This window comes from Mustela putorius, unplaced genomic scaffold (assembly GCF_011764305.1).
Source record: "Mustela putorius furo isolate JIRA1106 unplaced genomic scaffold, ASM1176430v1.1 tig00000788_pilon_pilon_pilon, whole genome shotgun sequence".
NCBI lineage: Eukaryota > Metazoa > Chordata > Mammalia > Carnivora > Mustelidae > Mustela > Mustela putorius.
This window is the reverse complement of record NW_025421481.1, coordinates 1,223,681-1,237,137: the sequence shown is the minus strand read 5'-3', so window position 1 is coordinate 1,237,137 and position 13,457 is coordinate 1,223,681. Positions and strand designations below refer to the sequence as shown.

Here is a 13,457-nt window from a genome sequence, read left to right as displayed (position 1 = left end):
AGTTTTGAATAATGGTTGGACAGAAGTGTGACAATATTTAACACTACCGAACTGTACACTTAATAATGGTTAAGATGGTAAATTGTATGTTATGTGTATTTTATCACACTGTTAAAAAAAGGTAAAGGGATTTTTTTAACAAGTCAAGATGCAGAATTTATTTATTTCTTTTAAAAGATTTTATTTATTTGACAGAGAGAGAGAGAGCACAAGTGGGGGGCAGGGAGGGGATAAGGGAGAAGCACACCCCCCACTGAACAGGGAGCCAGAGAGACATGGGGCTCAACCCCAGAGCCCTGAGATCATGATCCAAGCCGAAGGCAGATGATTAATCGACTGAGCCACCCAGGCGCCCCTGAGAGGCAGAATTTAATTCATTGATGGACTGTAGCCAAGATCCAGGTAAAAACCCTTGCAAACGTTTAATAAGTATATATGGTCTGGCTCTGGAATATCATAATCATCTGAAAATTGGGACCTTTATATTTCTCAATGAGGGAAAAAGAGCCAGTGAAAATATTCCTGGTCATTGTTCATGAAAACGCTGTTTGATACTGATCACAGTTTTAGGATATAGAAGGCAAAAAAAGATCTAGCATTTGTTCCTTAACATGACTCTCCAACAAAATGCTGAAATCATTAAATCAGAAAAGCTCTCATGTGCAAAACTTCTTATAAGCTTATTATTATGATTAACCTACTAAGTAGATTTCTGAGCAAAGATTATATTACCAGAGATAAAGAAGGCTAAAGGTCATTTGTAATGATAAAGAGGTCAACGACTCAAGAGGATATAATAATCTTAGATATTTCTAAGGGTCATGTGTCTATCCCTGATATTCTAATTGGGAGGGAGCCTCCAACAAGTGGTGAAGGTTGGGGCAGTTCTTGCGAGACTGGAGAGGTCAGTAGAAAACACAGTAGATCCCCATTACAAAGACACTGGGTTTGCATCCAAGAATATATACAGAGACATGGTGTAAAATATTTGACATTGGAATGTTCTGGAAAGTCCAGGGGATGCCTTAAACAAATCTGTACAACATCCTTGCCTTTCTGCTCTCAAGGATATTTATTATTGGCATTTGCACAAGACTAGAAGCTGTCAATTACACCTACAACATAGACATTTTTATTGATTTAAATTTTCAGGGACAAGCCAAATCCTTTTATGATAGAAATATGGCTGGTAAATGATACAGTGCATCTGGTAAAGCTAATACGTTTTTTAAAATATACATTTGTACATTTACTAAACAATAGACAACATATTTTCTACTACTCAAAGGGAAGTGACCTTTTGCAAAGTATAGCTTTTTGATACTTGATTACTTCCCATTTCCATTACTCTAAACCTACAGCTTCTAGGCTTGGTTTGCACAGCAGACTGAAGGGAATACACAAGTGTGTAGTAAAACAAAGAGGGCAAAAAAATGACATTAGGTTCTATTTCTGCATTTGTCTGACAACGATTGCACAAATTTGTCTCTCTTTTTTTGAAGATTTTATTCACTTATTTGACAGACAGAGATCACAAGTAGGCAGAGAGAGAGGAGAAAGCAGGCTCCCCGAGGAGCGGAGAGCCTGATGCAGGGCTCGATCCCAGGAACCTGGAATCATGACCTGAGCCGAAGGCAGAGGCTTTAACCCACTGAGCCACCCAGGCACCCCTTGTCTCTCTTTTTTTTTAAATTAAAATTCAGTTATCTGATACACAGCACATCATTAGTTTCAGATGTAGTATTCAACAATTTGTCAGTTCCCCTTAACACCACCTGCTCATCACATCACGGGCCCTCCTTAATGTCCATCACCAAATTACCCCATCCCCACACCCACCTCCCATTCAGCAAACATCAGTTTGTTTCCCATGGTTAAGAGTCCCTCATGGTTTCTCTCCCTTTCTGATTTCTTCCCATTCAGTTTTCCCTCCCTTCTCTTATGATCCTCTGCACTGTTTCTTAAATTCCACATATGAGTGAAACCATATGATAATTGTCTTTCTCTGACTGACTTATTTCACCTAGTATAATACCCTTCATTTCCATCCATGTTGATTTAAATGGTAAGTATTCATCCTTTCTGATGGCTGAGTAATGTTCCATTGCATAAATGAACCATATTTTTTTTTAATCCATTTGTCTTTTGAAGGACATCTTGGCTCCTTCCACAGTGTGGCTATTGTGAACTTTGCTGTTACGAACATTGAGTCCCAGGTGCCCCTTCGGATCACTACATCTCTATCTTTGGGGTAAATACCCACTGGGTCATGGAGTAACTCTATTTTTAGCTTTTTGAGGAAACTCCATGCTGTTTTCCAGAGTGGCTGCACCTGCTTGATTACCCTCTTACACAAATTTGTCTCTACATTAATTTCTGTGCCTTTAACATGGCTTCATACATCATACATGATCCCTTCATAATTTAATTCAAAAGGTTTTCTGCCACCCCATGTTTGAGGAGGCACCAGGCTTACCCCATGGGGATCTGGTAGAGGAAGTGCGGGTCTGATTATAGACTCTGATGTGGGGGTCCATCATCCATGCACAAACAGGGTACTTAAGGAAATCCTTTGTATCACCCTTGCGGAATTCTAGTTCACAGGAATGATCTGGAATCATTTTTATATTTCATATTTCCTTGAGGGTTTAATGGATCCCTTGGGAAAAATTAAGAGGAGGTATTTAGAACTAAGGGCTGGACTTGGAAACATTTGCTTTCTTCTACAAATACTTTCTGACTCTTTCTCTTTTTTTATAAATAACCCCCCCCCCCCCCGGTTCCAAAATAGACTATTTGGCCTTGGGGAAAAATTGTCAGAAAAGTTTGATTTACCGAAGCAAATGTTTTATTTAGAAAAAAAAAAAGTTGTCTAGAAAATGGTTTCAGCCAATTTCCATCCTCTCTAAAATGATAATAAATTTTTGGCAAAACCTCTTTTTTACCACTTGGTCACTTGCTGTCTTTGCATTATTACAGAGCTGTGTCAGGCTTGTGTATATTTTGCTCTCTAGCTCCAGGGGAGAAGGTGGATTTTATTCTCTTTGAATATCCTTCAGTGTTTAGTACATTAGCCCACAGATAATATATATGCAACAAGTGTTTGCCAAATGATTGAATAAATGGATGAATTAATGACTGCTGTGAGAGTGACTGTCTTGAGTTTATCTGTCAACTGTTTCGATTTATTATGAATTAACTTATAATTTGTTTTACAATAAAGTAGTCTTTAAGTAGGCGTCTCATGTTTAGGCATCTTTACATCTTGCAACTATTCATGACAGGACAGAGGCAGGACAAACTTCCTGGACGAGGAGAGGCGGGGTCTCCCAAGTAAAAAATGTGAAGAGTCTTTGGGAACAAAGGTGGAAAAAAAGAAAAAGAAGCTTTTCATTTATTCATTTATTTTATTTAAAGATTTTGTTTATTTGACGGAAGGAGGGACTATGCACAAGCAGGGGGAGCAGCAGAGAGAGAGGGGAAGAAGCAGGATCTCCACTGAGCAGGGAGCCCAATGCAGGGTTCGATCCCAGGACCCTGAGATCATGACCCGAGCATGCACACTGCTAGGAAGTAACATGACAATTTCCATAAAGTCCTGATCATTCTGTTAATTTATAGTATCACAGAAATTCAGAGGTAGAAGAGACCTCAGAGTCATTGTAATGTAATCCTTTGTTCAACGGGGAGAAAACAAAGGCAGATTAAGGTGTCGTGACTTCCTCAAAATAACCCAGACAGCACCAGACCTCAGCCTATAGAGTCTAAGTACTTTGAACTCCTTGTCCCAAACTATCTTCTCTATACTGGGTCTCCTATGGGGAGCAGCAAAATCTCTTGGGCCACTGGCTAAAATTCAGGTTCCTGCGTCCAGTACCCAACTTATTGAATCCTTATTTCCAGGCGTGGCTGCTGGGAATCTGAAGGCTGACCTGGCCTGGAGTAATGCTCTGATGGAGGACCCGAGCTGAGAATCATGTATGCCTTCCTCAATTCCAACCTGCAGGACTTTCTGTCCTGAGCTTTGATCTACACGTCCGCTGAGTTGCTTTCATCTCCAAATGGCTGATGTATGTATGGCAAGGTGTAGGGCCAAGACAACGGCATGGAGGATGATGAGAAAGAGTACAATGGGTCAGAGCTAGTATCCCAAGGTGACAATCTGAACAGTAGAAGATTCTTGCTCTTTCGGCTGGTGGCAGTGGGATATTACTACCGAAGAATGTTAAGGAATGTTCCATTTGGGGCTGGCCCAACCTATTTCATTAAGACCTATATCAGAATGGTTTTCTGCTTCCTGACCTGTAGCATCATGGGTTGCATGCACACTGCTGGGAAAGGCCTGTCCCGGTGGGCTCTACCTTACCACTGCAGCTGCCCGACCTGGCTGAAGCTGACATCTGATGACATAAGGAGCAGATCTACAAACTGGCCAGGAAAGGCCTGACTCCCTCACAAACTGGTGTGATTCTGAGAGACTCACATGGTGTTGTTCAAATCTGTTTTGTGACAGGCAGTCCAATCTTGAGGATTCTTAAGTCCAAAGGTCTTGCTTTGCTCTTCCCGAGGATCTCTACCATCGGATGAAGAAAGCTGCTGCTCTTGGAATGCATCCTGAGAAGAACAGAAAGGATGCTAAATCTGACTGATGCTGGTCGAGAACTGTATTAGCCATCGGCTTGATATTATAAGACCAAAGAGTCTTCCCCTCCAGCTGGAAATATGAGTCATCAACAGTCTCTGTCCTGGTTGCATAAATTTGTCTATATCCTTAAGCAATAAAGTCATTGTCTAACTAGAAAAAAAAAAAACTATGTTGAAATGATTGCAATTCTTTTTTTTTTTTTAAGATTTTATTTATTTATTTGACAGACAGAGATCATCAGTGAGATCATAAGTAGGCAGAGAGGCAGGCAGAGAGAGAGAGAGAGGAGGAAGCAGGGTCCCTGCTGAGCAGAGAGCCCAATGCGGGGCTTGGTCCCAGGACCCTGAGATCATGACCTGAGCTGGAGGCAGAGGCTTAACCCTCTGAGCCACCCAGGTGCCCCTGAAATGATTTCAATTTTTAACCATAACACTCAGTATGTTGGCCACCGACAATCAGACGTTTTCAGGAGGGAAACAAAGCAGTAAAAATTTTAGCTTGACTTATGGATCTTTTCCCTGAAAGCAGTGAGATGAACTACTCTATGTTTGGGACATACACGATGATGAGTAGGAGCTTAGCTTCTCCGTCTGTCTTCCCAGTAAAAGCAGTCATAAGACTTTTTTTCTCCCAGAGCTATAATGTTTCCGCTCTCATTTCAATGTGAGTTGTTTATTTCCTCAACATTTATTCTCCATTATTACTTTCTGAGCAACTAAAATGCTAGCAGGTGTCAACATTGCTTGGAGGCCTGGTATTTATGGGATAATTGGAAGAATTTGCATCTTGAGGGAATGCGGAATTTCTTTAATGAGAAATTAAACTAATGGACTTTTATCTCATTTGCCTGGTGCAGTGGTCCCTGAAACTGTTGATGATCAGAATGCTCTGGAAAGCTCTTAATATATTTTCACTGTTGATTAATTAATTCCAGAGTATAAGAGTTGTTCGTGCTCTTCGTTAGTGTGGTAATAATTCAAAGAACTGTGCCAAAGGGTAAAAGTGGAAAGTAAATTCCGTCTCCTCCTCTTTGTATTTCCTAGAATAATCCCACCATCAACATATTTTGTGTATTGTTTTCCAAATCCTTTTACACGTAATACAATCATATGGATGCTTATATCTATTTTTCGCAGATGTGATCATTTCTGTATCTATGGACCTATTGCTTGCTTTTCCTGGCTGCAGTCTCTTGGACACCTTCATATGTAAAACGTGCAACTACACTTCAGTCTTTCAAATGGACATGTTTTCCATTAAAATGACTAATTCATTGGATCAGGTGAAGCCCAGGGATCTGTACTTTTTCAAGGAAGCTCCTCCATTATTTCTGACGTAAGTTAGTCCCTGAACTCGCATTTAGAAACCACTGTCTTAGCTCATGTGGCAAAATATGTTTTAAGGATTACCATGGCCGTGTTTGGCTGGAACTTTTCTTCATCAGGATTAGAAACTGTGTTTTCCTTCCGACTGTCTGATAAGAATGAGAAATAAACAATTGCCCACAACTTTTTTTTTTTAAAGATGATAAAATTCTCCTTTATGCACAAGGCAGGAAAGTTCCATTGGTAACTGGTGGCAAAAATGGAAGATAATGTGTGAAACTTATCATAAGAATAAGGCAACATTTCTACTGGGAGAGTGGCAGAAAGAAGTCACCTAAACATGGTACTTAGAGGTCTGCAGGAAGCACCCAGAATAAACACCTGATGCTCATAGATAAAGAGATGAAAAATGGCAAAGTTGTTAAAATTAAATACCCCTCCCTCTCCTTTCAAGCTGGAAGTATGTATCTTCTGTCAAAATCAACTTTACTTTGAACTTGAGTCCTGGTGAATTATCTTAACCATTTTTTTTTCCCCTATCAAGGGATAAAGACTTCATTTTTGGAAAATGCTATCCAAAACCATGGGGGAAGAGAGAGGGAGGTTTTGAATAGTCTTCTAGGAAACAATGACAAGTCAATCAACCTGCCAGGGAGCTTCTGGGCCTATCAGCATTTAGCAGCTTGTGGTTCCCCAGCAGTAAACTGTGTTTTTCTGTAGGATGAATCTTGGCTGGTCAAATGAAACTTGCCAAGAACACTACTTAAAGTAATACAAGTTAGAGTCTATTTTATCCCTTAGGAAAGATTACAAATGGTGTGGGGCAGGGGACTTGACACAGTGGGTCTATGAAGTTCCTTAGCTTAGAGGAAGGGACCTGCCCCTCCAACTTGAACATCTCTCCAGTTTGTGACAAGTAGCAGAAATGATGAGCTCCCCAGGCGTAAAGATTCAACTTTATTTGAATCACATTCTATTTCCCAAATAAAAAACAGAATCAAACAAAACTCATAAGACCTTTTAGGCATATATATATATATTTGCCACACACACACACACACACACACACACACACACACATATATATATATATATATTTATATATTTGCCACACATATATAGTAACAACTGGAATAGAAGTTGATTTTTTTTTTAAAGATGTATTTATTTTAGAGAGAAAAAGCATGTGTGAGTATGGAGGGGCAAATAGAGAAGGAGAGAATCTCAAGAAGGCTCACGTTGAATGCAAACTGGGACACAGGGCTTGATCTTATGCCTATGAGATCATGACCTGAGTGGAAAGAGACTGTGAGGTGCTCACCCAAATAACTGAGTCACCAGGTGCCCCAAAGCTAAAGGCTTTCAAAGTTAGACATTCCAATTTGGATTTCATCAGCTATGGGACTATCCTTTTGGAAATTATCACCTTAAGAAATCAAACTGCATTTGAATGCCTATTAAACCTTTGAGCTTGTACTTTTAAGATGATTTCCAAAGGAGCATTCATCGATTACTACTTTTCTTCGTCACTCTATCGGTTACATTCCTTTGGTTACAGACACAAACCAAGTCAGGTTAACCTAAGAAAAATGGGAGGTCCTGAGAGGAGATGGTATAGTTCTACAAAATCCAAGGAGGAGTTTGTCATATGAATAGATAAATAATGACAAAGTAATTAAAATTAAACTTTGTTTCAGGTTAGAAATATTATCTTCTTTCAAAATCATCTTTATTTTGAACTTGGGCCTTTGTGAATTGCTTTAACAGCAGCTAATATTTTAGTTAACAGTAAGCCTTAGGAAAAGAGTAACCAGAAGAGCTTTGGAGATTCCATGAACAGGCTCTTTTGGACATTGCCATTAGGGTGACAGATTCAACTGCTTTTTACATTGTGTCACTCTGCTCAAGGGTCAGAGTTATGAGAGAGGGTTGGATTGGCCCAGTTTGGGCCAAAGTCTACTTCTCCACCAATCCTTATGCTTGATGAACTCTCAAGGCTCACAGTCCCATCAGGGCCACAGGAAATAGGAAGTAGAGAGTTATCAAAGGAAAGTCAGATTCTTATGACAAGAAAAAGAGGGAAGAAATGCTAAGCAAACAAAAATCAGAGCAGCTCCCCACTGTCATCTGCTGTACTGATTAGGATGAGTTCAGCGGCAAGTAGCAAAACCTAACAGTATTGTGATCATGAGACCAGGAGTGAGACAAGTATAAGGTGTTTCGCCACCTTCCAAGAAGTCTAGAGGTTGGTGGTTCCAGAAGATCCTCAACACATACTCAACAAATACCCATGATAAACAGACAGGGAGCTCGTGGAAAGATAGGAAGCAGACCATACCCTGGGGAAGTAAGAGCAACTAGAAGGAGCAGCAGGGAGAGAATCAAAAAGTAGAATTTCTTTCTATAATTGGGAGAGATCTTTACATTCTCAAAGCCAGAGAAGAGGTGAAAAGTGATGTTCCTTGTGGGAGAGATTAGAGGAATAAAAGTGAATTGCCTTTTTTTGGTAGCATGGGGTGGAGTCTAAGATTCAGGTAGTGGGGTACCCACTTGCAAAAAAAAAAAAAAAGTGGGATGGGGTGACAATGCCCATTTCAATTTTTCATGGTCATGGCCACCTCTCAGCACCATGCAGTGTGTGATCTGAGGGCCAGGTCCCTGCTTCCTTCCTTCCTTCCCTTCCTCCCTTCTTCCTTCCCTTCTTTTTAAATAAGAATTTTATTTATTTGACACAGAGAGAGAGAGGGAGAGAGGGAGAGAGCAAGCATCAGCAGGGAAAGCGGCAGGTAGGGGAGAAGCAGGCTCCCCCTGAGCAGAGAGCCCAATGCGGGGCTTGATTCCAGGACCCTGGGATCATGACCTGAGCCAAAGGCAGCCACTTAACTGACTGAGCCACCCAGGAGCCCCCAGGTCCCTGCTTCTAATTGTAGAATCTGAATTGATCTCATGTATGTTCCTGGCAAGCTATGGAGGGTAAGAATAGATGGAAATCGCTTCCAACTTATTGTGCAGGAAATCTAGACCATGATCTCTAACAGCTGATGAGAGCTCATGGATGGCAACAGAGGCTCAGATACGAGGACTATACATTTCATGGGGACACGGGACTCCCAAGGGGTAATTTCTTCCAATTCCTTTTTTCCTATCAGCTGGACGTTTCAAAAGCAAGCACTTGGGAGACTAAGGAGAAAGAAGGTCAGAAATGGTGCCTGATCTTCCCCACACAAAACTGCTGTGAACAATTTCTGCTCTGGTAGACTGGTTCCTTCCTCAGCAAGCGCTGCTTAAACTAACTCTGTGACTCAGTGAGTATTTGCTCTGCGTCCTTCGGAGAAATAATAGCTCCAGTTTATCAGGAGCTCACCACGTGTTTGGCTAAGCCCTAGGAATGCAAAGTCAAATAAAACCTTGACCTTGCCAAATTTGTATTATAGTGGGGGCATGGGGGGGAGGGGGAATAAATAAGACATAATGATACAATGTGTTAAAGAGTGCAGCTAAGGTAGAGGGAGGAGGAATTATTTCTTCCTGGGAAGAGAGGAGTAAGATTTGCCAAGGAGGGGACATTTGATGGGCCTTGAAGTTGGGGTGCGAAGGTGCAGGACAGGGGATAGAGGAGAGGGAGGAAGAAGTGCCATACAGAGGCAGCTGCTGAAAGCCAGAGTGGAGTGCTCAGAACACAGTGCTCATGAAAAGGAGGGGCTGCAGATGCTTTAACAAAGCAGGTAGGGTCAGATGATTAAAAAGGCTTTGTTCAAATGCCCACCTTGGCAGTGAGGGGCCAAGATGCAATGAGAAGGAGGGAGTGACAGGGTCAGGTGTGTTGGGACAGATAGACCCCCTGGCGGCCCCGTGGGCGTGGCTGCTTCTTCCCCTAGAAAGCCCCTGGACTTCTCCATCTGGCTGGCACTGCTCCTGTTTAAGGATTCAGCTCCAGGGTCTTCTCCTGCAGGGAGCCCTCCCTGATCTCCCTGCTCTGAAGGGAACACGGATCACAGCACTGGAGGCACCGAATCATTGCACATTCGTTTCCCTGCTCCCCTGTGCGTCGTTGGGAAGTGGCCTCCGGCCTCTGCTTCTCCGTGTAGTCCGCACTCAGCCCAGTCCCCAGCCGCTCACAGTTGCATGCTGGAAATATTTATTGTCCCATGAAGGACAATGAGCATCCCAGCCTTGGTAATTTCTGAAGCAGTGAGAGACAGTAAGTACAACTGATTGAAGAGACAGTAAGTACAACTGATTGAATACTTCCTCTTTATGAGGCATTTTGTGATCTCCTTCAGTTCCCATACAATTATTTGATGACAGTGACAATAACATTTCTATTACTGCTGATTTTATCACCACTACAACAACAACAACTACTGCTGAAATCACATATGGCTCTTACCACGTACCAGATACTCTTATCAGTTACATATATTAGCTCACAGCAACCTTCTCATACAGGGGCCATTATTCCTTCCCCCCACCGCCCTTGTTTTTGTTTTTGTTTTGTTTTGTTTTTTACAAATAAGGATACTGAGACAGAGAGTGAATAAGTAACTGGCGAGTAAGTGATGAATTAGATTTGAATCCAGGCAGTCCGGCTTTAGAATCTGGGTGCTGTCTGTTGATTGGATTGCATACAGAGCATAGGTTTGAAGAAGTCGGGGGGCTCCAGGCTCTTCGGTGATCAACATCAGGAAATGACCCCATCTCTATCTGGTTCCTGAGTCCTAAAGCTCCAATTCTCTGCCTTGTTCCACGGCAAAGATCCTATGAGTGCTCACCGGGGTCATTACTAAGGTCATTACACCTAGAGAACGGAGTGTCTGCAGAATTAAACACAGCATTGTAGGGAGATGTCTGATTCATGGTGGGATTAGAAGCAGCCACTTGTGGGGGCGGCTGGGCAGACTCGAGGTGGGTGGATAGAGAGCCAGTAAGAAATTGGGATTCAGAATGCAGCTTGGATCTAGGAAGAGGCATGAGGCACTGTGTCTAAAATCACTGTTTAAGATCTTTAAGCTAGGAACAAGTATATGAGTTTAATAAAAAAATTTTTTGTCATCTGTTGAAGCATTTAAGATCAGAAAGTGATGTCCTCATTATCTCTCCGACTCCTGGCGGATTTTCTCTACTAAAGGAGCTTGAATCTGGAAATCACTTCCTTTAGAAATCCCTTTGAGTCCAGCCAGACACAGGAGTCCAAATTCCATGTGCTTTAGGTAATGATTAAATGCTGCCTTTTTTACCTTTCAGTTTCCTCCCTCTTTTCCAGGCAATTTAATCTTAACCGTTCTTGTGTCTTGTTTAGTCAGTCATGGCAACGAAGCCGTTTGATCGACAAATTAATAACTAAATTTAGACACGATATTGACAGTCCAGCTGTGTTGGCCACAGTTTTGAGATCCTAATGTAAAGGTTTAACTGATCTTCATGCATTGACAATGCACTTGGAAATGATGGTGTGGTAACCAAAGAAGTTTCTTTGAAGTGTGAGAATACATCATTTTGGCTTTCAAATACATGTATAAAGCAATCACAGGGATGAAATGTAGCTCATCTGGTTTCAGAGAAAGCAGTTTATGAAAAAAATAATCACGAGGGGAGAGGAATTCCTTTTGAAGAAAAGAACTTCTCAGGAAAGATGTGGATTTCAGAATTTCAATATCAAGCTTCCTTTTATTTTCCTGTTGAGAGAAACAAATATGAAGTTGTTAAAATCCCATTTTTAAAATTGAATTTATAAAATAACAGTCTGTTGCAATGAAGACTTCGTATATAAACATCTAAACCATCACTCCTGGTTTTCCCTAAGACTTGATTGTATTTCATAATTTAAAATATGTGATCTTCAGCATAATTCAAGGGAAGGAGCATTTACAAGTTTAACATTAAATTTGTAAATGAATATATAATATTACAAGACTCTTTCAAGCCATCAAAGATTATTCAGCCATGTTTCAAATGTTCAAAAATAATATGTTAAAAACATACAAAGGAGGCCCTGGGTGGCACAGTCAGTTAAGTGTCTGCCTTTGGCTCAGGTCATGATCCCAGGGGCCTGGGATCGAGCCCCTCATTGGGCTCACTGCTCAGTGGGGAGTCTGCTTCTCCCTCTGCCTATGGCTCCCCCTGCTCCTGTTTTCCCTCTCGCTCTCTCTCTCACTCTTGCAAATCAATAAATAAAATCTCGTTTAAAAATACAAAAAGACAATTTCAGGCAAATCATTTCCTGCTCGTGGTTTGAATTCCCAGTTGAGCTCTCACCAATCCATCATCCACTCCACACAGGCCAAAAGATGTCTTTCACATTCTGAATGTTGTTATATCCAAGGAAAATGCTCTCTGTTGCCCCAAGGAAATGAGGCTCTTTTAATAGTTTGCTTCAGAGAAAAGGACATGACATTATTTTTTTCACATGCGCGTTCGACTTTCATCATAGGGCTGATTAGGTACCAAGCAACAGGTTTGTCACTTGCCTGCTGTAAATCTCTTCCTCGTTCCCCCTCATTATTGTAAATAACCACTGACTTCTGAATAAAGCCTTTTATCCTAGATCTCAGTTACAACCAGCTCGTCTCTAAGTTCACGCGAGCACGAAACAAGGTACAAGCTTTGCTAATGTAAGAATACCAGCCCCAGTTTAAAATGCAGTCACCTCTCCATTTGTATGAAATATCCTGAAAAGGCAAATGCGCAGAGACAGGAAGCAGATTAGCTGTTGCCAGGGGCTGGGCGTGAGGGTAGGGAACTGGGAGGGACCGCTCACCAGTGCAAGGTTTCTTTTTGGGCTGAGGAGAACGGCTTGGAACGAGATCGTGGGGATAGAAAGGCTAAATGCCACTGAATTAAATGGTTTAACATGGTTTATTTGTGCTAAGTGAATTTTACACCCTTTTTTTTTAAAATGTAATAGCATCAAGTTGTGAGAGTTGGCAGTGATGAGTGGTGAGGGAAAAGGGTGCTTTACAAGGAAATTGAAGTCACTTTTGGCTTCCCGTCCCTCCACCTCCCTTTAAAAACAGCAAACTAGGGGTGCCTGGGTGGCTCAGTGGGTTGAGCCTCTGCCTTCCACTGGGGTCATGATCTCAGTGTCCTAGGATCGAGCCGGGAGTCCGACTCTCTGCTCAGCAGGCAGCCTGCTTCCCCTTCTCTCTCTGCCTACTTGTGATCTGTCTGTCAAATTAATAAATAAAAAAATCTATTAAACCTCCCCCCCCCCCCCAGCAAACTAACTAGATGTCAGTCCAGAGAGAAGGGAGTGGATACATTATGTGAGTCCTACCATTGGGTCCCACCAGAAGGGCCCTGGACCACATTTCCTGGGGGTCCATGCTTGTTCTGAAATCCTAGGAAATGTACTGAAATTCCCCCTCAATGACTGGTTCCTGGAGGAGCAGCAGGTGAGGGAACCCTGGCTCAGTCAGCGTGACTGTGGGGCATTTAGCGGGAATTATGATGGGCTTTCTCTTTGGCCTTGAACCTCACTCAGCACACAG

The 13,457-nt window shown here is 41.9% G+C and overlaps 1 pseudogene; it reads left to right on the top strand.

The window, feature by feature from the left end:
- Positions 1 to 4,312: 4,312 nt before the first annotated feature.
- Positions 4,313 to 4,757, top strand: LOC123393295 (annotated as a pseudogene).
- The last annotated feature ends 8,700 nt before the right edge of the window (positions 4,758 to 13,457 follow it).